We start from the raw sequence: 23,445 nt of genomic DNA on the forward strand, positions 1-23,445 counted from the left end.
TCTGCTGCAGATGGATTATTCCCCTATCCCTCCAGTAGTTGATGCAAAACACAGCAGCTGGTAAAATGGAAATGCTTTTGTCGAATTTGTCCACCACATGGTGATTTTCTGATGAGCTCAGTGTCTGCTGAGACACTGCACTGCAAGTTTTCTCCCATATACCCTGTTTTCTGCCAAGAGGCAGAGGACAAGGGATGCTCATCATCCTCAGGAAGCCCAGCAAGTGACTACTACTAGGCCCACTTTGTGGATGAGCAAAAGAAGCTCCAAGAGGATGAATGACCTACCTGACTCCGCACGTCAGCACATGCATCGGGCCCTGGCTCCCAATCTGTGATGGATCCAAGGATGGCACTGCCTCTCCAACTGCCCCAGTCCACAGCAGTGACTTCATCAGGTAATCAGAATTACTTTCTTAACCCCCAGCTAAGCAGCTTGAAGGTTGAGCCGAGAGAGGAGGTAATAAAAAGTGCAGAGGTGATGTCGGAGGCAGGGGCACGAGGGTGCCCTGGGCTTGCAGCAGCACAAAGAAGTGATTCAAGGAAGCCAAAGGTTCCAATAGCGCACTGGAGTGGGCAAGGGGCAGAGGCACTCTGAAAATGGGTACGGGTTGGCTCAGCATTTCCACAACCGAGTCTCTAGCCCACCTCTCTGCCCTGAACTCCCAATGCTCACATCCCTCCCTCAGCAGCTCTCTCTGGGGGGACTCCAACACACACACTCCGGGCCATTCTGCCAGCCTCCATGCCTTCCCCATGCAGATTCATTGGTCTTTTCCGCCTGACACCATCTCTCTTGAGCACAAAGCCTCCAAAACCCAGCTGAAGTCACCTTGTCAGTGAGTCCCTCAATCACTCCCTTCTCACCACCCGCACCTGGGTCAGGAGACGGAGGGCAAGTGGGGAGGGATTCTCCTATTGCTAAGCCTACAAGGAGGGCCAGCACAAGGGAAAAAAGCTTTATTTCAAGTCTAATATATGCAAATTGTAATCTAATCTCATCATTTCATAGTTTGCAGAGCATGACAACAAGGAGAGAACAATTACCATTATAATTAATCGTGAGGGAAATTGAACACGTTTTTGAATGTGAAATTCTACCAACATTCGAAGGAAAATGCTACTTAGATTCATCACATCTAAATGCAAGAGGGGACTCTGGACACTGAGCAGGGTAAATCCCATTCTCGTTTTTACTATTGTCAATATAATTTCCTACATTTGAAAGTACAGCGTAATATCATATAACCAAATTTCCTTAAGCCCCGCGTGCCTGGGAGCACAAATGAGGCCACTGAGAACAGTACTCATTCGAGCTTCACCATCTCATCGCCCCCCGTGGCTGACTGGAGACAACCAGCCCCAGCTAAGCCCCTACCCCAGGTATTTCCAGAAGGCCCCAGAGGACTCCCCTGTGTGTTCACGTTCTAGCTCTATTCCTGCCAACTCGGCAGCCTCTCCACTATTCCACTAAACTCCGCAGTTCCACCCTGAAAAATCGTCCTCTGAAGACTTAGGTCCATGTCTCCACTAAACACCACTCTGCTCCTCCACAGGCTGCCAGTCTCCATATGCTGTGCTTAACCCAGGAATCCCCCTGCCGCCTGCCCCACGGCCCTCCTTGGCTTGCCAGCACATACCAGCCATAAAGGCAATTGGCGGGACCCAGAGTTTCCCACTGGGGCTGTCCCATTGCTCTGCTTGCTTGTGGGGTGTCCTTTCCCCCCTCCCATGCCACTTCCAGGTAACTGCAGCAGGAACACTGGCATCACTGCTGCTCTTTTAAACATGGCATTGGGCCCAGGCCAGCTGCTGGCTCTGTCATTGCAGCTCTCTGGGATCCCACTGCTCTGGAGCAGGGCCTTGCCTCACTGGCCAGGTCAGGCTGCTGGCTCACTAAAGACATCCCAAACATGCTCTGGGTCAAGAGGCACAGGAACACATGGCAACGTGGAGTAGAAGAATGGCTCTCTCTCCTCTTTGCATGCCAAAGGGAGCCTACCTACAGCTGCTTGGACCCCAAGGTCCATCATTGACTGTGATAGCTCCCTCTCCTTTTTTTCACTAGGGCACCTGCATTCTCTTGCTCGAGTCCAGACTTAGCTTCTGGGCAGCTGGTCCGGAGCAGATGGAGTAGTAGATATCCGGCTGTCCTGTCTGCTTAAAAGCCTCACTGCCCTCTAATTACTTAAGGCTTAGTTACTAGGCAATAACTTTGCCTACCCCCTGGTGGGTCAGTTCTCTGCAAGGGTCAGTTCTTTGACAAATGCCTGGCAATCAGACAGATCTTACCAGGTCATTTAAGTAGTCATAGCCAGGGCAAACTGGTTCCAAGTTCCCTCTGAGATCTTCCTATTAGACATTACCTTTAATAATATTTCACTAATTGAGCACCTACTCTGTGCCTGACAGTTTGCTTAGCCTGGGGAGGCACAGTTCCACACACACGTCAGAGACAGGGACTCAGGAGGTTCAGGGTGGCTGAACCGAAACCTTGCAGCCAGTGAGGGCAGAACTGGGCTGCTGAGAATGAAACCTTCCCACCCAGGCTCCAGGACTCCATGAAGAGCGTCTCACCAAAGGCCCAAACACCATGCCATTGACAGAAGTCTTCCACTAAGCCAGAAAATTACCTTTGCTATTCATACCTATGTTTTCATTTCTGCTCAATTTCCTGAATATGAGGGAATTCTGAGAGAACAATGACCACTTTTGGGAACTAGATGAATCAAGGAGCATTTGAAAGTAAAATGTGAATCTGGGCTGAAATGCAAGTACTATTTCTAATCTTTGAGGCATAAAACTTTGCAAAGGAGCCTACCAGGCATAGTGGGGGAAATGGATTTAGCATTGCAAATGTGGGCTCCTGCCGGGATCTGAGGCTAAGCTCTGGTGTTAGGGATGGTGCTGCGGACCTGTACCAATTTACACTGTGATTAGAATATTGATTTTCCGTTATTCAGCAAGTGTGGCAACCCTCCACTGCGGCTGTGCCTTGAGGAATCCGGAATGTTTTCTAAGCACCAACTCTAAGAAGACTATTTTCTAAATGCCACTCCCTGTCATGGGCATTTACATTACAGAAATAAATCATTTTTTCAGAGTCTCCTGGTCCAGAAGGGAGGCAGGCACAGAGGCAACCAATGACAGAAACAAGGACAGCAGCTCCCGTGTGTTGAGAGCTTCCATGTTCCAGGTACCACATCTATACTTTAATACATGACCTTATTGGATCTTCACATCCTTGCGAGGAGTTTCTATTATTTCTCAATTCAAAGATAGGAAACTAACTCTGCAAGAGTAGCCAAAGTCACACAGGTGACAGGTGGGGAATCTGGAATCCCAATCCACATCTATCTGACTTCAAACTTCATGCTATGAACACTACACTGTCATAATCGCAAAACAGCATGCCAAGAACTACTCTGGAGGGATTTGCAGAGAACATCACAGCCCGGAGGATGGGAGGACACAATTCAGTGGGACAGTGAATTGGACCAGTGAAGGGAGAGAATAGAGAGTAAGGAAAGCTTCCTAGAGTGGCTGTGTTTGAACTTAGTTTAGAATTCTAGTGAGTTTTTGCAGTGGATAAGGGGTCACACTGGCATCCTAAGCACTGGGAACACAGGCAAAGGCAGAGAGCTTCAGAGTGCATGGCAGACTCATGAGGAAACAAGCAGTTTTGAATGGCTGGAATGTAGGTGAATGGGAAGGGGTGTTTGCTGCAATGAAACTGGCATAGAAGCTGGAGCAGGGGGTCTTGGAGGCCATCTGATGGGGCTGGACTTTGCCCTGGAAGGACTGGGAAGCCAGCAGGTGACGTAGGACGTGAGATCCATCTGATGAGGATTGTTACTTCCCTAGAAAACTCACTCTGGAACATGTAGTAGAGAATGCATTGATGAAGGGAACAGCTGGTAAACAATGAAGGCAGCAAGGGTCTGGGAAATGCCACCCAACTTGTTGCACCTCTTAACAGTGGAACAGAAATAGTCTTCTTAAGGTCATGTGCATCTCTTTCTGGTTTGAAACATAACCTGGTCAAAAAGGCCCAAAAATCTTTCCAGAGAAAGAATGTAAATGGTCTAAGAGAATGATTCTTAAAAAGGCTGGCCTCGAAATGCCTGTAATCCCTGCATGTTGGGAGGCCAAGAAGGGAGGATCACTTGAGGTCAGGAATGTGAGACCCTGGCAACATAGGAAGACCTCCATCTCTACAAAAAAAAAAAAAAGAAAGAAATTAAAAATTAGCCAGGAGTGGTGGTGTGGAACTAGTACCAGCTACTCAGGAGGCTGAGGTGGGAGGATCCCGTGAGCCCAGGAGTTACAGGCCTTAGTGAGCTATGATCACACCACTGCACTCCAGCCTGGGCGACAGCCTTTAAAAACAAAAAAGTTAGTCTCATTTTTCTAAAGGCTTGTAAGTTATGAAGTTATACTAGAAAGACAGAAACGAAAACACTGACAATTCCACAGCAAAGCTGACTACAGACACAAGCAAGACTGACCTTTAAGGTTCTGGAGAGCTGGGATAGCAGGCACGTGTCAGAGTTCTGGTGTATGAGGAAGATAATCTCATCAGAGCTCCCAAGTCTGAATAGCATTTTCCTTACTCACTGTTCAAAACCTGAGATTATAGCTCTGGGCTCCGAGTGCTGCCAGAACAGCCTGTCGTATTTTTGTTGTAAAATGCTAGGGATTTTGCATTTTGCTGACATGCCAAGGAGACATTGGCTTTTGAGGGAGATCATTTTGTAAAATCACATTTCTTATTCTAGGACTAAAACATCCATCACATCAAAGGGCATAGGAAAAGTCAAAAGAAAAAATGTATGTATTTGGTTTATATTGTGCCCAACCTGAAAGGATCACTTGTTTTGCAAATTCCTTCCATGCTGTGCTATGTGCAGACATATTTCTTATAAAATTGTCATTTTAGAACACACATCATCATTAGAGGGGGGTAAAAAGCCTACAGTGGACATCTTTCACTGTATAACATTTCCTTAGGAAATATTTCAGGAAGATGAAAAGAAAAACAAAAATTAACAAAATATGAGCTTTGAAGTTAGGAAGACCCCAATTCTGCATGAGCTGAGGCATGTGAATGGGTTTCCTCATCTGCAGGAGGGCATGATGGAAGTCTCTGCTACGTTGGATGCTGTGAGAAAGAAAGGGGAGAAAGGCTGTGGGGTACCCCACACAGTACCTACACCAAATGTCAGCAGGTGTGACTACAGCCATTACTGTCGCTGAAATAACCATCTGCATATCAGAACATTCAGAAAACACAGATATGCTAAAAGAAAATTTTCAAACCATGTATATATAACCTCACCGATCAAAATAATATTGTGCACAGTTTTACATTGTGCCTTCTACTATTTTTTACTATGCAAATATTTCCAAGTATACGTAGAGAAGAGTTTCTAAAAGACCACACTGTACGTACTGTTTTGTAGGTGAGCTCTTTAGCGCGAGGTTTTATGAAGGCAGTGACCTAGCACAAGCATTGCATCCACACTGTGAACTGAGTGTGAAGAGGGTGGGCCATGTGCACAAGCAACCAGTATCGAGAGATTCTGATTTCCTTCTTGAGCAGCAGCCAGCCATCTGTGCAACGGCTCTAAGAAAGAGGATACGCCTGGGACTAACCATAAATAGTAACTACTAACCCTTCACAGCACAATTCCATGTAGTAGAATTTTCCTTTTCTTCTTAGTGATTGGTGGAATCTTACAGACAGATGAGGCTGGGGATTGTTTCTGCTCAGATCTGCTCAGGTCCTATGGGTGTCTTGTTTACTTCTTTTTTTTTTTTTTTTTAGATGGAGTCTCGCTCTGTTGCCAGCCTGGAGTGCAGTGGCACGATCTTGGCTCACTGCAACCTCCGTTTCCCGGGTTCAAGCGATTTACCTGACTTAGTCTCCCGAGTAGCTGGGACTACAGGCGCGTGCCACCACGCCCAGCTAATCTTTTGTGGTTTTAGTAGAGATAGGATTTCACCGTGTTAGTCAGGATGGTCTCGATCTCCTGACCTCATGATCCACCCACCTCAGCCTCGCAAAGTGCTGGGATTACAGGCGTGAGCCACTGCGCCTGGCCTTGTTTGCTTCTTGAATGCTCAGGTGTGCCCCTGTGCTCTGCCTGCCTATAACCCATCCACTCTGAGACCTGTGACTTTCTCCTGCCATGTCCCTCAGCACTCAGTCCCCTCTATTATTGCCCATGCCCAGAATTCCTTCAAGAACAACTATTTCCTCTCCCTTCCTAGGGAGCTTTGCTAACTCCGAGGCCTTCTGAGAAATGTCTTGTGTTATTTAGTGATGGCCTAGAAATGGCTACTCTGCTCTCTGGACCTATATGTTATTTACCATCTAACATGCAAAACTCTACTTGGGCCTAACAGGGAGGGTCATGCTCCACCCCCTTCACAGGGAAGAGGAGCTTCCTAGTGGAGGTCCCAAGTGAAATCAGATTCCCAAAGGTACCGGGTGCAATCTGAATATTATTTTTTCTTTTTTGAGATGGAGTTTTGCTCTTGTTGCCCAGGCTGGAGTGCAATGACACGATCTTGGCTCACTGCAGCTTCTGCCTCCCAGGTTCAAGTGATTCTCCTGCCTCAGCCTCCTGAGTAGCTGGGATTACAGGCACCTGCTACCATGCCCAGCATTGGGTCCCACCTGAAAGCAATACAAGTACCCTTACAAAGGTCTTGCGGAGGAGACAGATCTGTCTGCCAAGGTCTCTTAAGGAGCACGCAAAGGGGAAAATGTGGCACAAAAGCAAGCAAGCTTTCTTTCAATTTTTTTTTTTTTTTTACTCACCAAAATCCATGCCTCCTAGCACCTGGGTCTTCTCCCTTTCTTTTTCACACCTCCCTCCCAAAGTCTCCGCCCCCCCCAGCTCCCCTCCTCTACACCCCTACATCAGGTGTTTTGTTCCCCAAGTGCCAGGTGCCCTTGCTGAGGAAGAGCTCCATGCCAATCGCCATCACCAGTATCCTCAGAAACACACGAAAAGATATGGAAATTAGATGCTATAAAAAGAAACAGATCAAAAAGATCTTGGGAAAAGCAGAAACTCAGTAGAAAGGTTGGCAGACAGAGTTGAGGAATCCCTTCAAGACCCCCCAGATGAGACCAAAAATAATTTTCTTTTTAAAAAGAGGGGTCCAGAAATCCAATGTTCAAATCATAAGAACCCCAGAAAAGAAAAGAGAGAGAGAGAATAAAGGGAGAAAATCTTTATGAAAATAATTCAAAAAAATTTTCCAAACAAACAGTAGTCCAGACAGAGAACCTACCCCATGCCCAACACTAGCGCTAAAGCACATAATGGTGAAATTTCAGAACATTGGGGAAAAATACATCTCTCAAGTTTTCAGTCAGGAAATTGTCACATCCAAAAGATCAGGTATAAGAATTGCTTTGGACCTTTCAGCTGCAAGCTAGGACATGATGGTGAATGCCTTCAAAATTCTAAAGAAAAATAAATTCTGGTGTAGAATTCTAGAGCCAGACAAGCTGCTAATCAGGTGTGAATACAGATTAAGGATATTTTCAGAAATGTAAGGTCACAGCACTCCTCTGCACACTTTCTCAGGGAGCAGCTTGACAGTGTGCTGTTTCCAAAGGAGGTGGCAAGCCGGGAAAGAGGAAGACAGGGTGCAGGAAACAGGAGAGAAGTGGAGAACCCTTAGAGGATGGTGGACGGAGATGGCGGGAGGGCACTCACTGTGAGCCAGGCACAGAGTGGAAGAGGCCAGAAGTTCCCAGGGAGACCCACTAAAGAAGATGAAACCCATAGACAATGTGATTCGAGGAAACATCTTGAGAGGAGATTTAGTGAACCAGCAAAGAGTTTAAGCTTGAAGTGGTGATAACTACGTAGAAAAACAAATCAAGCAAACACCAACAACAATTACCACTGAGGGAGTTATTACTGACTCAGGCAGGAAAAATATTTGCCAAGTCAACCTATTACAATATATAGATTTTATTTACATTTTATTTGAAAGGGAAAAATGAATCATAAAAATGTGTTCAATACAAACGAATGGAGTGAATTAAGAAAGAAAGACAAGATAAGCAGTGAGAAAGAGGATAGAGAATGGAAAGTAAGATGTAGCATGGTAGAAATAGATTCAAGAATACGAGCACTCACACTGTATGTCAAAAGATTAAAATTGTCGTTAATTACACAGAGATGATCATGTTGGATAACACAATGGCTAGCAATATTCTGTTTTATAAGATATTAAAGTGACACAGCCATGTTGAAAACATAGGGATAGAGTGCAAGATACACCAGTCAAATAATAATTTAAGCTAGAGACAGAACATTTTCTCTGTTAAGGGCCTGATCATAAATATTTTAGGCTTTGCAAGCCATAAGTCTCTGTCGTAGCTACTCACTTCCCGCCATAGTACAAAAAGCAGCTATAGAAAATAGTAAATGAATGGGTGTGGCTGTGTTCCAATAAAACTTTATTTAAAAACAGAGTCATCAGGCTGGGTTTGACCCACAGGTCAGTGTGCTGACCCCGATGGAGTTAGTCCCTGGCCATCTCTCTGGCCTTACCTTCTTCCCCTTCTCCATGCTCTGACCTGCTCACCTCTCCACCCTTTGTTCTAGGCACTTCTGCCCTTCTGTTATTAAGCCTGTGAAGCCTTTTCCCACCTTGGGCTTTTGTTTTTACTTTCCCTCCCTACCTGGGACATCCTTGCACCAGACTGTCCCCAGACCCACTTACCCATTTCATGTAGGAATCTGCTCAAATGTCATCTCCTCAAAGGTGTCTTCCTTGATCTTTCCAACTAGATATCAGCCTCCTCCACCACATCAGACTTTATCTACTCACCTTGAATTTACTTTTTGCTATTATACTCATGACCACCTGACGTATCACATATTTACCCATTTTCTTGATGCCCTGTCTTCCCATGGCTGTGTCTACTTTGCTCACCCTTGCATCCCCAGAGCACTGCCTGGAACATATCATTAGGTCTCAAGAAATATTTATGGAATCAGTGAATGAACAAATAAATAAACAGCTCTAACAAGATGAGTATTAGAAAACTCCTGTCAATGAAGGACTCATGCATTTTCTTTTACTCTAGAAGAGTTAATTCTATTGTATGGCCAGTCTAATTTTTCTTCATCAGTGATGTTATGAATAGTGGAGGAAAATGAAAATCTCCCCCTCACAGCTTTACCAACAAATGCTGCAAACCCGCCCCCTTCAGATGGGAGTTTTCGCATACATGCTTAAGCCCTGGTCATGTATCAAACATAAAGCAGGCTACTTTTAATTTTTAAAATAATTGTTCTTAAAGATTATTCTAGTTCTTTATAGAAATCTGTATCATTGAAGATGAAAGGCCCCTAGACCCTTCTTATTCAACCCTCTATTCCCAGAGGGGACAGTGAGCCCAGAGAGGAGAGGGAATTCCTCAAGCTCACGTAGAGGAACGTGAAGGCTCTGATCAGCATCCTCACAGTTAGTCCAGGGCCGAAACTTTGCACTCCAAGATGACACATCTTCAGAAACATGCCTTTTTAAATCTTGAAAGCAGCATTTATAAGAAAACGGATCTAGCTATTAAGCGTGGAGCTTTAATGGCTCATGGATTCTTCTCGTCTCTCAGTTATAAATAATCAGAGAATGAATACACTCCCCACACCTTTTTTTTTTTTAAGTCCCAGTTGCACGAAATTATTTTTATCTTTCAAACAAAAAGGCTGACTTTGGAGTTTAATTAGCTAATCCTTGGTATCTCACATCAAAACTAGTTGTCTTTCCAATGTAGATGTATCATCATTGAAATATTTACCAGGGAGTATCTTTTATCCAGTTTTCAAGCCTCTTTTCTCTTATTTTGAGTATTTGAAATAGAAAGAGCTTCTTAATCCTTTCGCTGCTTCTTTTTCCAGTCCCTGCTGAGGCTGGAGAAGGAAATAAAATTTACTGAGAACCTGCAATATACTCTGTTGTGAGCATTTTATAGACATGATCTCATTTAATCCTCATTGCAGCCCTTTGAGGATTTTATTTTTGTTTTACAGATTAAGAAACACTGGGAGGGACAGATTTGATTTTTTTTTTCAAGGTCAGGGAAGAAAAATGAATGTAGGATTTAGAATCAGAGAGACTTAAGTTCATATTTCAGCTCCAGACCTATCTAGCTACGTGACCCTGGGCACATCACTCAACTTCTCCAGCCTCCAGACCAGTGCTGTCCAGCAGAACTCTTGGTGATAATGGAAATGTCCTACCTCTGTGTAGTCCCGTACAAAAGCCGCAAGCCACACATGCTATGGAGCTCTTGGAATGTGGCTAATGCAACTGAGTAGGTGAATTTTGACTGTTACTTAATTTTAATTAATTTCAAGGTATATAGCTTTATGTAGTTAATGGTTATCACATTGGTGAGTGCAGCTCCAACTAGTACTCTCTTAGACTCTGGTGAGAGGGGTCCGTATCCTGAGCCCTGCACTTTAAAAGCCTATGTGGCTTTACTGTAGCCATGGTCCTCCCTATGGAGTAAGGAGGCCACATGCCTAACTGACCGCACCTCTTCCACACTTCTACACCATTCCCTGGGTATCTAAAACCATAATCTTGGAGTCCTGCCCAAACAGCTCAAGTCCATTTCCAGAGCTTTGAGGACCTCTTCCCTACTTCCATGCTTCCAAGGGGGATCTATACCTGTAGTATGCACACCCCTAGCACAAAGGATATCCAAGAAGTGACTATTGATGGAATGTATAAACAGAGCATAGACATATTGGCTGGTGTATCCGCATGGAAGTGTGCAAGGCCCCTTGGGAGACTAGATGGGGCCATATGTGGGAAGAGAAGGGAGGAGTGCTCAGGCTGGATTCCAACCCTCGCTGAAATAGCAACAGCCAGTGTTGGGGGAACTTCCCCGAGAACCTCCCAATACATTCCCTTTGGCCTAAGCTTTGGAGTGTAGTGGGCCAGTCCTTGGTATCTCACACTGAAATCTGTTATCTTTCCAGGGTAGGTATATAGTTTTTGCTACTGTTTGTAACCAAAGAATACTATTATACTATCCTTATCTCCCAGCAACAGCTCCCAGCCCAGAAGATTCTTTTGTGAGAAGTCACTGTGCCCCCTGCTTCTTCATTTTCAGACATCCTAACATTCTGCCTGCTTCCAAGCCTTCCTCTCCAGCCTGCCATCACTGTGCTCTGGGAACCCAGTCCGGTGAACAGCCTCACGCCCTCTCTGACCTTCCATCATGCAAGACTGGAAGTCATCCTAGGCACTCCTCCATTATCCATCCCATGTGGTCATCCCAGAGTTCTGTCCATCCATTCCTGTACCTGGATCTCAGATTGATCCTCTGTCTCTGGGGGACATGTGGATTCGGTTTTTGGCTCTGCCTTTCCTGTGGTTGTGGTGGCTGCTATGTCATAGAAGAACAAGTGGTTGTTGCAGTGGCTGCACACCCCAAATGCTGAACATCGGTAAAAGCCAACTCCAAGGCCCATGAATGTTTTTTTAAGAACAAGGAATCCCTTCTTCTATAGCAAGATTAAGGTAAAAAGCTAAGTAGAAGTTAACTTGAAAACTCTGTGTTATATTTTCCTAAAATGTTCCCTTCTGAAAGTTCATCAAATGTTAAAGTAAAGCCTTCTGCCTAAACTGTAATTGCTTGGCCACTGGCTCCTGGGGAAAGAGATAATAAGATTTTCATTATAAATCCTCCATCTTAGTGGTTTTTTTCTATAAAATTCAAGGGCAGAGATGATTTTCAAATGAAAGGGAACCCAGAAAGAAATCAAACAAGGATGTAATTGCCTGCAGCCCCTCTAAATAGGTATGCTGTTGCCTAACCTGTGCCCTCCTGCTAGCAAGCACTTCCTCCCTTAGCTACTGAAGAACTCCTCTTCATCCTGCAAAACCTTGCTCGAATGCCATTCCTGTGTGAACTTCACCCACACACACATCCACTGAGGCAGGTGCTGCTTTCTTTTCTTCCTGAAGCTTCTCGTAAAGACCTCTCTTACCACACTCTGCATGCTACTTTGGAATTTATTCATCTACATACACCAGACGATGATTTCCTGCAGGGTAGAAGAAGTGGGAGGAAGTGAGGGAAGGACACAGTTCTTATAGTCAGTTAAATAGCATTAAAGAAACAAATTTCTCTATCAGTCTTGCTGGGTCCTCAAGGACTTGGGGCATGGGGAAGAGGAAGAAGAGAAGGAAGAGGGTGAGAATGAGATGGAAAGCAGCACCATCACAGAAGGAATTCACGACTGCAGACTTTTTAGGTTACAGAAAGCAGCACCCAAAGCCATGAGGAGGTAAGACTAGGAGGAGCTGAAGCAGCTGGTGCTCCGGGGACCAGCACGTGGCTCTTTTGGTCACATGAGCTGGGAACCAGGGGCATAGGAAGCAGCATCCAGGACCCAGAATAAGAGTCTGATGAGGATTAGATCAAGCATCTAGGCTGTTACTGAAAACTTTAGTGAACATCACTCTGTTCCTGGCTTTGTGCTGGAAGAAACAGAATGAATCAGACATGGTCTTCCTCAAGATTGGAGTGATTCCTCCAAGACTGACCAGGCATGTAAAAATGGCAGTAACAGTGGGGCATGATCAGTGTTGTGAAGGTGGAGTGGATGAGGCATTGCAGGAGCTCAGAGGCAGAATTCATGCGCGTGCAAAGGTGCAGATCGGCATTCCTAACCCATGGGGAAGTCGAGTAAGCAGACGACTCCTACAAGCCTTGCCCCTCCCTCCCAGGGCTCCTGGCTGTGCTTCTACGAGGCAGCATCCTGAGGAAGAACTGCATGGAAAACTTGCGGTGGATAAAATCACAGGAGTTATCCATCCCCAGGGGCTGAGTGGAATGGGAGGATGATGGACACATGAAGTTTACTGAATGGAGACGAGGAAAGCAAGTAAGAGCGTGAAGTCCCCAAAATAAGGGAATCAGAGAGAGTAAAGCAGGAGCCAGTACCTTTCCAAGCTAGCCCAGCCCAAGGAGAGGAAAGAGGCATTATGTTTCTAAAGGCCCATGAAGTGTTTCTCAGGCTTGGGTGCACATTGGAACCACCTGGGGAGTTTAAGTACCAATGCCTGAGTCCTTCACAGAGCAGGGAATTCATTGGTTTGGAGCCGGCCTGGGTGTTGGGATTTTAAAAAGCTTCCCAGGTGATTCTAAGGCAGTTGAGATTTTTAAAAATCACTTATTTAAGGGAAGATGATACCAAATCTTTCTCAGGTGGAAAGGGAGGGAGGTGTTTAGAGGCAGAGATGGAAGTGACATGATCAGATGGAGGTGTGGAGAGCTCTCTGGGCACTGCAGAGTGGATAGCTGGGAAGGGACTGCATTCCTGCAAGGAACCTCCTGGAAGTCCCTCTCACCAGCTATGCCTGTTCTGTCATAAGACATGTTCCCCAGTGAGCACCTCTGCCATTGGTTAAAAAAAAGCGGGGGAGGGGAATGATATCAGGATAAGGCAAAAGGCTCATTATTTTATACTTACTTTTTCCCAGCATTTTAATGACCTATGCCACTAAGTAGTCGCAGCTGAACAGAAAACAGACCACACACCAACACAGCTGACTACAGCCCTGTTATATTTTTTAAACTTTACTATTTAAATTATCATACAGTAAACTTAGTTGTTTTTTTTTTTCTTTTAGTGTAAAGCTCTAAGAATTTTAATGCACACATTTGTGTAACCACTGCTACTACCAGGACAGAGAAGAGTTCCACCATCCTAGAAAAATTCCCACCTACTCTAAGGCAAATGGCTGCACTGCAGTCAGGAGTAAGCCGAGGTAAACATCCAGTGCAACATGACAGCGGGACTGGAGCGCAGGCGCACAATCCCGTGCATTATATAATCACAGTTATGTAACCATATTATGGGTGGGCTCATCACCTGCCTCTGAGCCACTATTGTCTGTGAGGTGTATAAATGTATCACTGACACTGTGAGAGGCAGTGCATCATAAAGCCATGTCCCACCTGCCTACAGCCCCCTGAGTGTTCTTTCAACTACCCACCACCTGTCGACCAACTCCCCTTGGACCCCAGCTCAGGTTGGGACCTGACAATTGGCATAGTTGGCAGAATTCTGAGGTGAGTGAGTCCTCAGCCCTGGATGATCCCAGGCCAGCTCTGTGGCCCCAGCATGGGTTATGGTACCCAGTGACAGGTGTGCTGCTCAGATGGGCCATGGTGGAAACATGGGCAGCAGTGGATAGGGCCCCTGAGAGCATGGAGAAAGTGCTGAAGCACCTGCAAGTGCAAGCACTGAGAAGGGGTGTGCCTTTGTCGGCAGAGTTGGATGGGCATTTTTGACTGTGCTACAGGAAGTGCATGCCTGGTCCCTATGGGATGCAGCATAGGCTAGGGACCTCCAGGCACAAGCAGAGCTCCTGGAGGCCCAGATACACAACTTGGAACAAGAATTGGGTACTGCCATAAGTGCAGGCTTGAGCACGCCTTCCCAGCCAGAGACTCCCGCTCAGTCTAATACCAAGGAGGAAAAACCCCTGCTGTGGGCTTGCCCCGTGGTCCCCCAGAAAATAAAGCATGAACAGCCACTTGGGTCCCAAGCGTGGGCCCAGGTACACCCTACCATGATGGAGCACACTTTGTATTGTGCCTACACCCCCACTGAGTTGTGGGAGTTAGGCAAACAGTGTCAGCAGTGTCCAGGGTGCCCCTACCCACCTGAATTCTCCACCTCTGGAACGAAGGAGGTGAGAGTATTTCCTGTTCCACTGCCAGGATGGAAAAGTTGGCTTCTATCACAACTCACCCCTCCCTCCGTCATCAATGGTTGCAGGTGAGCAGGCAACCATTGATGTTGGCGCAAGGGCAAGGTGACCACACCCTGATTGAATGGCTGATGACAGCTATACAGACAGTGTGGAGTGATGCCGGAGAAATACCAGAAACTGTAAATGGCAATCATATGCAGAGCTGGTGCAGGTAATTCGGGAGACAGGTATGTGGCGGGCTATGTTTGATTTAATACCTGAGGACCAGATGATGAACGCTTTTCCTCCCACATGAGGGACCTTATGTTGGGCTCTGCACCCCGAGTGCTTTTGGCTCTCTGGATGCCATCCTTACTCCGTACATGGGACACTACATACATAAGGTCACTACTGTCACAGTGGTCCTTGGAAAAGCAGAAAGCTGGCGGCGGGAGTAGAGTGTCCGCACCATAAAAGAGGGGAAGGTATCCCTTCAACAGTGAGCCACCCCACGGGACAAAAAAGGGCCCCAGTGAGTGACCTGCACACAGATGTGGATTGGTCTGACACTGGCTGGGGTTGCCCAAAAGAAAGTTGATAGGCAACCCCATGAAGTGCTGTTAACTTTGTGGAGACAATTATCCCTGCAGCAGCAATTTTGGAAAATGCCCAAGAGTGAGCAGGCTGATGCTGCTTGACCCAGTCCTGCCCAGATGCTCCAGATCAAGGATTACTTGCAGACCAGCCCAGGAATAGAGTCTTTTGTGTTTGATTAGGATACTGGCTAAAGTGCCTGTCTTGTGGGGGGACACCAGATGACTAGAGGCCACCTATGGAATTGGCAATCCACTGGTCCTCCACCAATGTACAGCGTGTGCTGGTGCTGGTAGATACCAGCACAGACTGTAGCCTCCTCTATGGGAACCCGGATAAGTTTCTGGGCAAGGCTGCATACATGGACAGCTATGGAGGCAGGTCAGTTAAAGTGAACCTATGTCTCTGCACCTCAGCATCAACCGCTTCACTCTCCACTTATACATTGTGTATTCTCTCCTATACCGGAATAAATTCTGGGGTTGGACATTTTGCATGGTCTGGACTTAGACACCACTGCCAGAGAATTCAGACTCTGAGTACTTGTAGTAAAGCTGATACTACAGGAACATAAACATCACTGGCCCCAGGTTCTACCACAACCCAGTGGATTACCTCCACTTGTCACTACTGCTTGTCTGGGGGGCATATGGAGATAACTGAGACTATTCAGAAGTTAGAGGAGGTGCAGATAGTGTGCGGCACCCACAGCCCCTACAATTCTCCAGTGTGGCCAGTCAGAAAGCCTGATGGGACTTGGTGGATGAAATGGATTATCAGGAACTAAATAAAGTAATACCCCCTTTACATGCACCTGCCCCATCTATCATGGACTTAATGGACCACTTGCTGATGGAATTGGGACAGTACCACTATGTGGTGGACTTGGCCAATGCATTCTTCTCAATTGACATTGCTCCAGAGAGTCAGGAACAGTTTCCCTTCACATGGAAAGAGCGACAATAGTCTTGCACAGTGTTGCCGCAGGGCTACATGCATAGCCCCACCATATGTCATGGTCTCGTTGCCACGGATTTAGCCTGGATGGCCCCCATGTGGATGTATTGTTCACATGTTACTCCCTGGGTATTTAATGTATGGCCTCCACCATTAACCATTCATAGGGGAACAACTGGAGAAGGAAACCTCCGCCGGGGGACATATGTACTGTCTGTGTGGCCTATTATGAGCTCCCCGGTAACTTTGGCATGGATACAGGACTCCAAGGAACCATGGGGAGCTGAAAAGTTGTGGTATCATCATCCAGGGTAGAAGCCCCTGGTGGTTACAGTGCTATCCAGAGATGAGCAGTTGGCCTGTATTGTGCCTGAGGGGCATAATTTACCCCTTTTAGTACCTGTGTCTGCTTTGTTGTTTTGACTGTAGGTTGACATGCTCCAACAGCATTGTGGAATGGGCCCACACCTACACTGAGATGACTAATATTTCCAGTTGTTGGATATGCATTGCTGTTCCAGCAGCAGCTGCTTACAACTTGCCCTGGCACATACACCCAGCTTCTATGGGAAACTGGACATGGCTAGAGACTTGGGGGTCCCACAGGCGATGCCTGAAATATGACACGGCAAGCTTTGGACAGGGAGTGCCGCAAACCCATGGCATGCCTGCCCTCTGACTGACTCATAGCACCTATGATGGATGAGGCTGGCTAGTGGGAGAACACATGATGCCCCCACCACAGATATCATGATGTATAGAGCAACATTGGGGTAACCTCACTGTGGGGTGGTTGCCCACCATAGCATGCACAAATATAACATGTCACCACACCAGAGGTGTGGTGGACTAGGTGGCCTCATCAAAGTGGGGCCCTAATAGACTTTGGGCCCCCAGGAGTTTATGGGTCTGTGGAGACACGGGATGATCATATTTGCCAGTGAACTGGACTGGCTGCTGTGCCTGGGGGTGCCCTTACGTGCCTGCCACTGTGCTTCTCACATTGCCTAGATGCCCACACAACTGGGAGGTTCTGCATTCCTGGTTTTTGCACCAGGTCCCTTGATGGCTCTACCCCTTTGCTTTGACCATCCCTGGGCAGGTATCATCACTGTAGAAACACAGGTTACAGCCCTTGCAGAGCACACAGCTTGGACCATGAATTACACCGAAGTCACCCTCCTCCTGTTAACCAGTGAGGTTGATCAAACCAGAAAGGTGGTGCTGCAAAACCGATGGCCTTAGATATAGTAACGGCTGCCCAAGGTGGCACCTGTGCCCTTACAGGGACATAATGTTGTACATTTATTCCTGACAATCAACAAAACATTGCAGCAGCCTTGCAAGGGATGTCACAGGAGATTAAACCAGTTGAAAGCCTTACTGACGACCCCCTACAGAGATGGTGAGCATCCCTGGGTGCTGGCCTACGTCAGACCCTAGTAATCGTGGTCAGCATAGCAGGAATATTAGTAGCAGATTGCTGCTCCCCATATTGTTGCTGTGACCTAAGGGTCCAGGGTGTCACCCTGTGGGAACATCTCCCCACTAAGAGGACGTCCTCAGCCTAGCGGATGGAGTGTAAGGACAATGGCTGCACTGCAGTCAAGAGTAGACTGAGGTAAATATCCGGTGAAGCATGACACAGTGGGATTGGAGCGCAGGTGCACAATCCCGTGCATTATATAATCACAGGTATGTAACCATGTTATGGGTGGGCTCATCACCTGGCTCCGAGCCACTATTGTCTGTGAAGTATATAAATGTATCACCAACACTGTGAACAGGTGGCATGTAATAAAGCCGTGTCCCACCTGCCTACGGCCCCCCAAGTGTTCTTTCAACTACCCGCCAGCCATCCACCAACTCCCCTCAGATGCCGGTCATCCACCAAACCCCCCTCGGACCCCAGCTCAAGTTAGAACCTGACACTCACTAACCATCCTAGCCACACCCTCTTCTCACCCTGGCAACCACTGAGCTATTTTTGTGCCACCATCATTCTGTCTAGAGAAGGTCACCTGAATCAGACTAAGTGCCAGTTTTCAAGGATGGATTCTTTCTGCCACGTAATGTCTTGGAGATACATCCAAGGTGTTGTGTGTCAGTCTTTGGTTCCCTTTTGTTGCTGAGTAGTATCTTATTGCATAGATGCACCACAGTTTATCCAACACCTGCTAAAAGATATTGATGTTGCTTCCAGTGTTTGGAAATTTTGAAGACTGCTACTGTATGCATTCACATCCAGTTTTTTGTATAAACACAAGTTTTGTTTTGTTTTGTTTTGTTTTGCTGTAGCTTAAATAGCCTAGAGAGAGATTACTGAGGGATGAATCCCTGTTATGTATTAGGGCCCACTTTTAAAGAATACAAGTGTTTTCCAGATTATATAAAATAATACTAGAGGGAAAAAACACCGTACCAGTTGCATGGCATGGAATAATCTTTTTTAAGCATATTTACTATCTGTATTGGGCATAATTGTTGGGTTTATAAAGAACAGAAGTCCTTAGCTTCAGTGAAGATGAATGTAGTAACAGGAAAGGGATATGTCTCATGGAGCCCCAGGACAGGAATGCAGCAGGAGCCACCAGCAGCAGATGGAGAACAGAGCCAGGAAGCTGCCAGGAATCTTCCTGAATCACTTGTATCTGCTTCTCTCTGGGCATCTACTTTATTCTTCTATGCTGGAAAATGTATGCTCTCCTCCCTGGTCCTCAGGATATTTAGAAAATGCCATCTAGAGTTTCAGAGTTCACATATTAGAAGCCTAGTCATGCAGCCAGACTGACTCTCTGTCCATGCAAATTCCACGTTGGTAGGACAAGAACTCTGGCTGGCAGCATATTCAGGCCCAATCAGTAAGAGCTTCCATTCCTTGTAACCCAACACAGCTGTCAGTGACAGCCCCTCCCACCACAACCCTGTGGACTGGGGAGCACTTCCCAGAGAAGAGATACTTGCATGGAGGAGGCCTGCTCTGCATCACCCTCATCCCTGGCCAGAGAAGCCTCTGCCCACCCCTTCATAGCCCCTCAACAGGACAGAGGATCAGCCAGTCTTGGGCCAGAGTGTGAGATAAGGTCTGGTCTGATTTTGTTCCTGGATAGGTTACTGTACCTTAAAGCAGGGGTCCCCAACCCCCAGGCCATGGACCAGTGCTAGTCTGTGGCCTGCTAGGAACCAAGCTACACAGCAAAAAGTGAGTGGCAGGTGAGCATGAGCAAGCAAAGCTTCATCTCTATTTACAGCTGCTCCCCATGGTTCACATTACCACCTAAGGTCTGCCTTCTGCCCGATCAGCAGCAGGATTCTCACAGAAGCATGAACCCTATTGTGAACTACACGTGTGAGGGATCTCGGTTGCACACTCCTTATGAGAATCTAATGCCTGATGATCTGAAGTAGAGCTGAGGCAGTGATGCTGGTGCTGGGGAGCAGCTGCAAATACAGATTAACATTAGCAGGGAGATTTGACTGCACAGAGACCATAATAAATCAGTTGCTTGCAAGCTAATATCAAAACCGTCAGTGAATGGCAAGTGACAGTTAAGCTGCATCCGTTGGCAGGGTTTATAGAGGCAAGTGAGTCGATGTGCTTCAATTGTACAGCTGCCCCTGGTGGCCTTCAAAGTATGTTTGAGGCAACTTCAAATCTCCGTACGTTCTGGATTAAAGTCAAGGCAGAATATCCTGAGATTTCACAAAAGCGCTGAAAAGCCTGCTTCCATTTCCAACATCCTATCTTTGTGAAGCAGGGTTTTCTGCAACAACAGTGACCAAAACAAGATCATGGAGTAGACTAGACATTAGCAACATAATTCGGGTGTCAGTGTCTCCATGACCCCCAGAGGGGAGCATCTAGCTGCAGGGAAACAAGCTCAGGGCTCCCGTGGATTCTACCTTATGGGGAGTTGTATAATTATTTCATTATATATTATAATGTAATAATAATAGAAATAAAGTGTACAATACATGTAATGCACTTGAATCTCCCAAAACTACCCACCCCCTATCCCAGTCCATGGAAAATTTGTCTTCCATGAAACCGGTCCCTGGTGCCAAAAAGGTTGGGGACTGCTGCCTTAAAGGTTTTCTCTTCACTCTCATGTGTCTCCTGACAGGTCTGGTCCCTTAGGGCAGATCAGTCAGCCTCTTTTCTCTTCCACTCAGTGGCCTTGGTGGGGGAGTGGACTTCTTATAGAGATGGGGTATCTCTCTTTTCTACCAACCCGCACAGGCATTCCAGTCCCTCATTGAGATTTGGGGAGAAGAAGGTGGTTTGGCGAAACTTTTACTAAAAACTACAAAGATACTTGCCAAGATATGAACAACAAGGTGCTTTAATTCCAGCTCTGCTCCTGAACTATGTGTAAAATTGCCCTAGACACTCGCTGAGGGGTGGGGGTGATAGGCAGAGCAGGACTGGAGCACTCCTGGGTCCTTGTCCATAATATCAATCACGTACCAGCAATGCCTTACCTAACGCCTAATCACTCCCAAGAGGCAGCTAAGATGACATCCCAACTACCTCAGTGGATCTTTAATTACTACTTGCCTGGTCTCTTCAGAGACACATCAAAGAATTGATAAGTAGATGCGATGGAGCTCTAAATTCCAATCTCCCTTAAAGGAGGATTTGGCTGAAATGTAGCCATTTGGTTATCCCTCCATATCTTCCCTCTAGAGATCGCATAGCTGACAGTCAAGGTCAAAGACCTCTGTCTGGCCTCCTAACCACCCACATAAGACATAGATTTGAGAAAGAAAACTGTCCTTTGCAGAAGGCCCTGGAATTTTTCTCCTAAAAAAAACAACACTTATGTTTGAAATGGGAGATAAGGGGCTGGTAGAACAAGTGTGAGCTTTGAAGACTGCAGAATTTGGGTTTACATCCCAACTCTGTTATACGCGGCTTGAGAAAATTACCCAAACTCCCTTAGCCGCATTTTCCTCCCCAGCGAAGCATCCCAGGCTTTTGTGAGGATTAAAGAAAATGCTTCCTGTAAGTGCCAGCACCTAGTAAATGCTCCCAGCCATTGGTCCTGCCTTCCCTCTCTTTATCAGCACAACCTCAGAAGAATCCCTTTTAAAATTCCTCAGGAAAAAAATCCCTTAGGATTTAAAGCTGCATTTGGCATTTTTTATTTTGTTTGCTTTAAAGTAAACATAAAGCATTTCTGTTCACAATTTTCTAAGGGGGAAAAAAATTAAAGTATCCTTTTTTTTTTTTTTTTTGAGACAGAGTCTCGTTCTGTCGCCCATGCTGGAGTGAAATGGTGTAATCTTGGCTCACTGCAAGCTCCGCCTCCCAGGTTCAAGCAATTCTCCTGCCTCAGCCTCTCAAGCAGTTGGGATTACAGGTGCTTACCACCACACCCAACTAATTTTTTGCATTTTTAGTAGAGACAGGGTTTTGGCATGTTGACCAGGCTGGTCTCAAACTCCTGACCTCAGGTGATCCACCCACCCTCGGCCCCTAAAGTGCTGGGATTATAGATGTGAGCCACCGCGCCTGGCCGGGCATCCCATTTTGTACTCATATGAAGTAAGTTTACAGCTTTTGTATGTGTCCAAGACCATTTCATTCTATCCCTCCTTCTTCTAGGCATCCCAGGCCCCTATTATCCTTCTTTAATGGCCCTGAGCACAATAGCTAATATTCGTTTGTGTGCATTGGTCTCTCTTACTAGCTTGGGGAACAGGGGCTTGTCTGGGTTTTCTTTACATCCCCAATTCATGGCACAAGGCCTAGCACACAACAAAAAACATGCAAATTTGTTGGGGGAGTAAGGGAACTACTGAAATGTAGTTCCCTGAAATGCCACAGCTATGCTCTGACCCGGAGAGATTTTGATTCATGTCTTCTCTGTATCATAGGTTGACAGTTGGCTGCTTGAGTTTTAAGCTGCATTTAGAAGTTCCTTATCCTTCCCCTAAAGAAAAAAAATCAGTTGCAAGAAATTCATATATTCAATTTACTTGCATGTCCCTTGGAGAAACCATTCATTCGCAACAGAAAATTCTGTTGATTTGATCAGATCATATATTACTGTTTAGAGGGCAAAATGTTGAGAAAAATCTACCCCACTGATTGCCAGTCTGGTCCTGGAGAAGGTCTGAACCATCATGACTTCTTCCCAGCTGATTATATGCTAGTCATTAATCCTTATTAGGATTACATTACATTACCACGAAACCAGTAATGTACATTACCATGTAATGTAATCCTAATACGAAACAAGTTTTGCTCCAAGACTGGACTCTGGAGAAAATATTTGTGCACCACCTATCTGATAAGGGGTTAATATCCAAAATAAGTAAGAATCTCCTACAACTCAGTAACACAAAAACAAATAACCCAATTTAAAAATGGGCAAAGGACTTGAATAGACATTTCACTAAAGAAGACAAATGTCCACAGTTATATGAAAGAGTGCTCAATGTCACTAAGAGTCAGTAAAATGAAAATCAAAACTACAATGAAATAATCACCTCATATCTGTTAGGATGGCTACTATCCAAAATATTTAAAAATAAGTATTGGCGAGGATGTGGAAAATTGGAACACTTGTGCACTGTTGGTGGGAATGTAAAATGGTGCAGCTGCTATGAAAACCACTAAGGAAGTTCCTGAGAAGTTAAAAGTAGAACTATCATATGATCCAGTAATCCCACTTCTAAGTATATATCTTAAAAAATTGAAATCAGAATCTTGAAGAAATATCTCCACCTCCATGTTTACTGCAGCACTATTTATAGTAGCTGAGATATGGAAACAACCCAAATGTCCATCAACAGATGAATGAATAAAGAACATGTGGCGTGTATATGCAATGGGATACTATCTGGCTTTCAAAAGGAAGGAAATCCTCCGACAACATAGATGAACCTAAAGGACATCTTGCTAAGTGAAATAAGCCAAGCACAGAAGACAAATGCTGCGTGATTCTACTTATATGCAGTATCTGAAGTAGCCACACTCTCAGAAGGAAAAAATAAAATGGTGGTTGCCAGGAGCAGGGGGAAGGAAGGTGTGGGGAATAGCTACGCAGTGGGCATAAACTTTCAGTTTTGCAAGATAAATAAGTTCTAGAGATTTGCTGTACAGTGTAGTACCGAGAGTTAACATGATTTTGTG

The sequence above is a fragment of the Colobus angolensis genome, unplaced genomic scaffold (genome assembly GCF_000951035.1).
Source record: "Colobus angolensis palliatus isolate OR3802 unplaced genomic scaffold, Cang.pa_1.0 Scaffold254, whole genome shotgun sequence".
Taxonomy (NCBI): Eukaryota; Metazoa; Chordata; class Mammalia; order Primates; family Cercopithecidae; genus Colobus; species Colobus angolensis.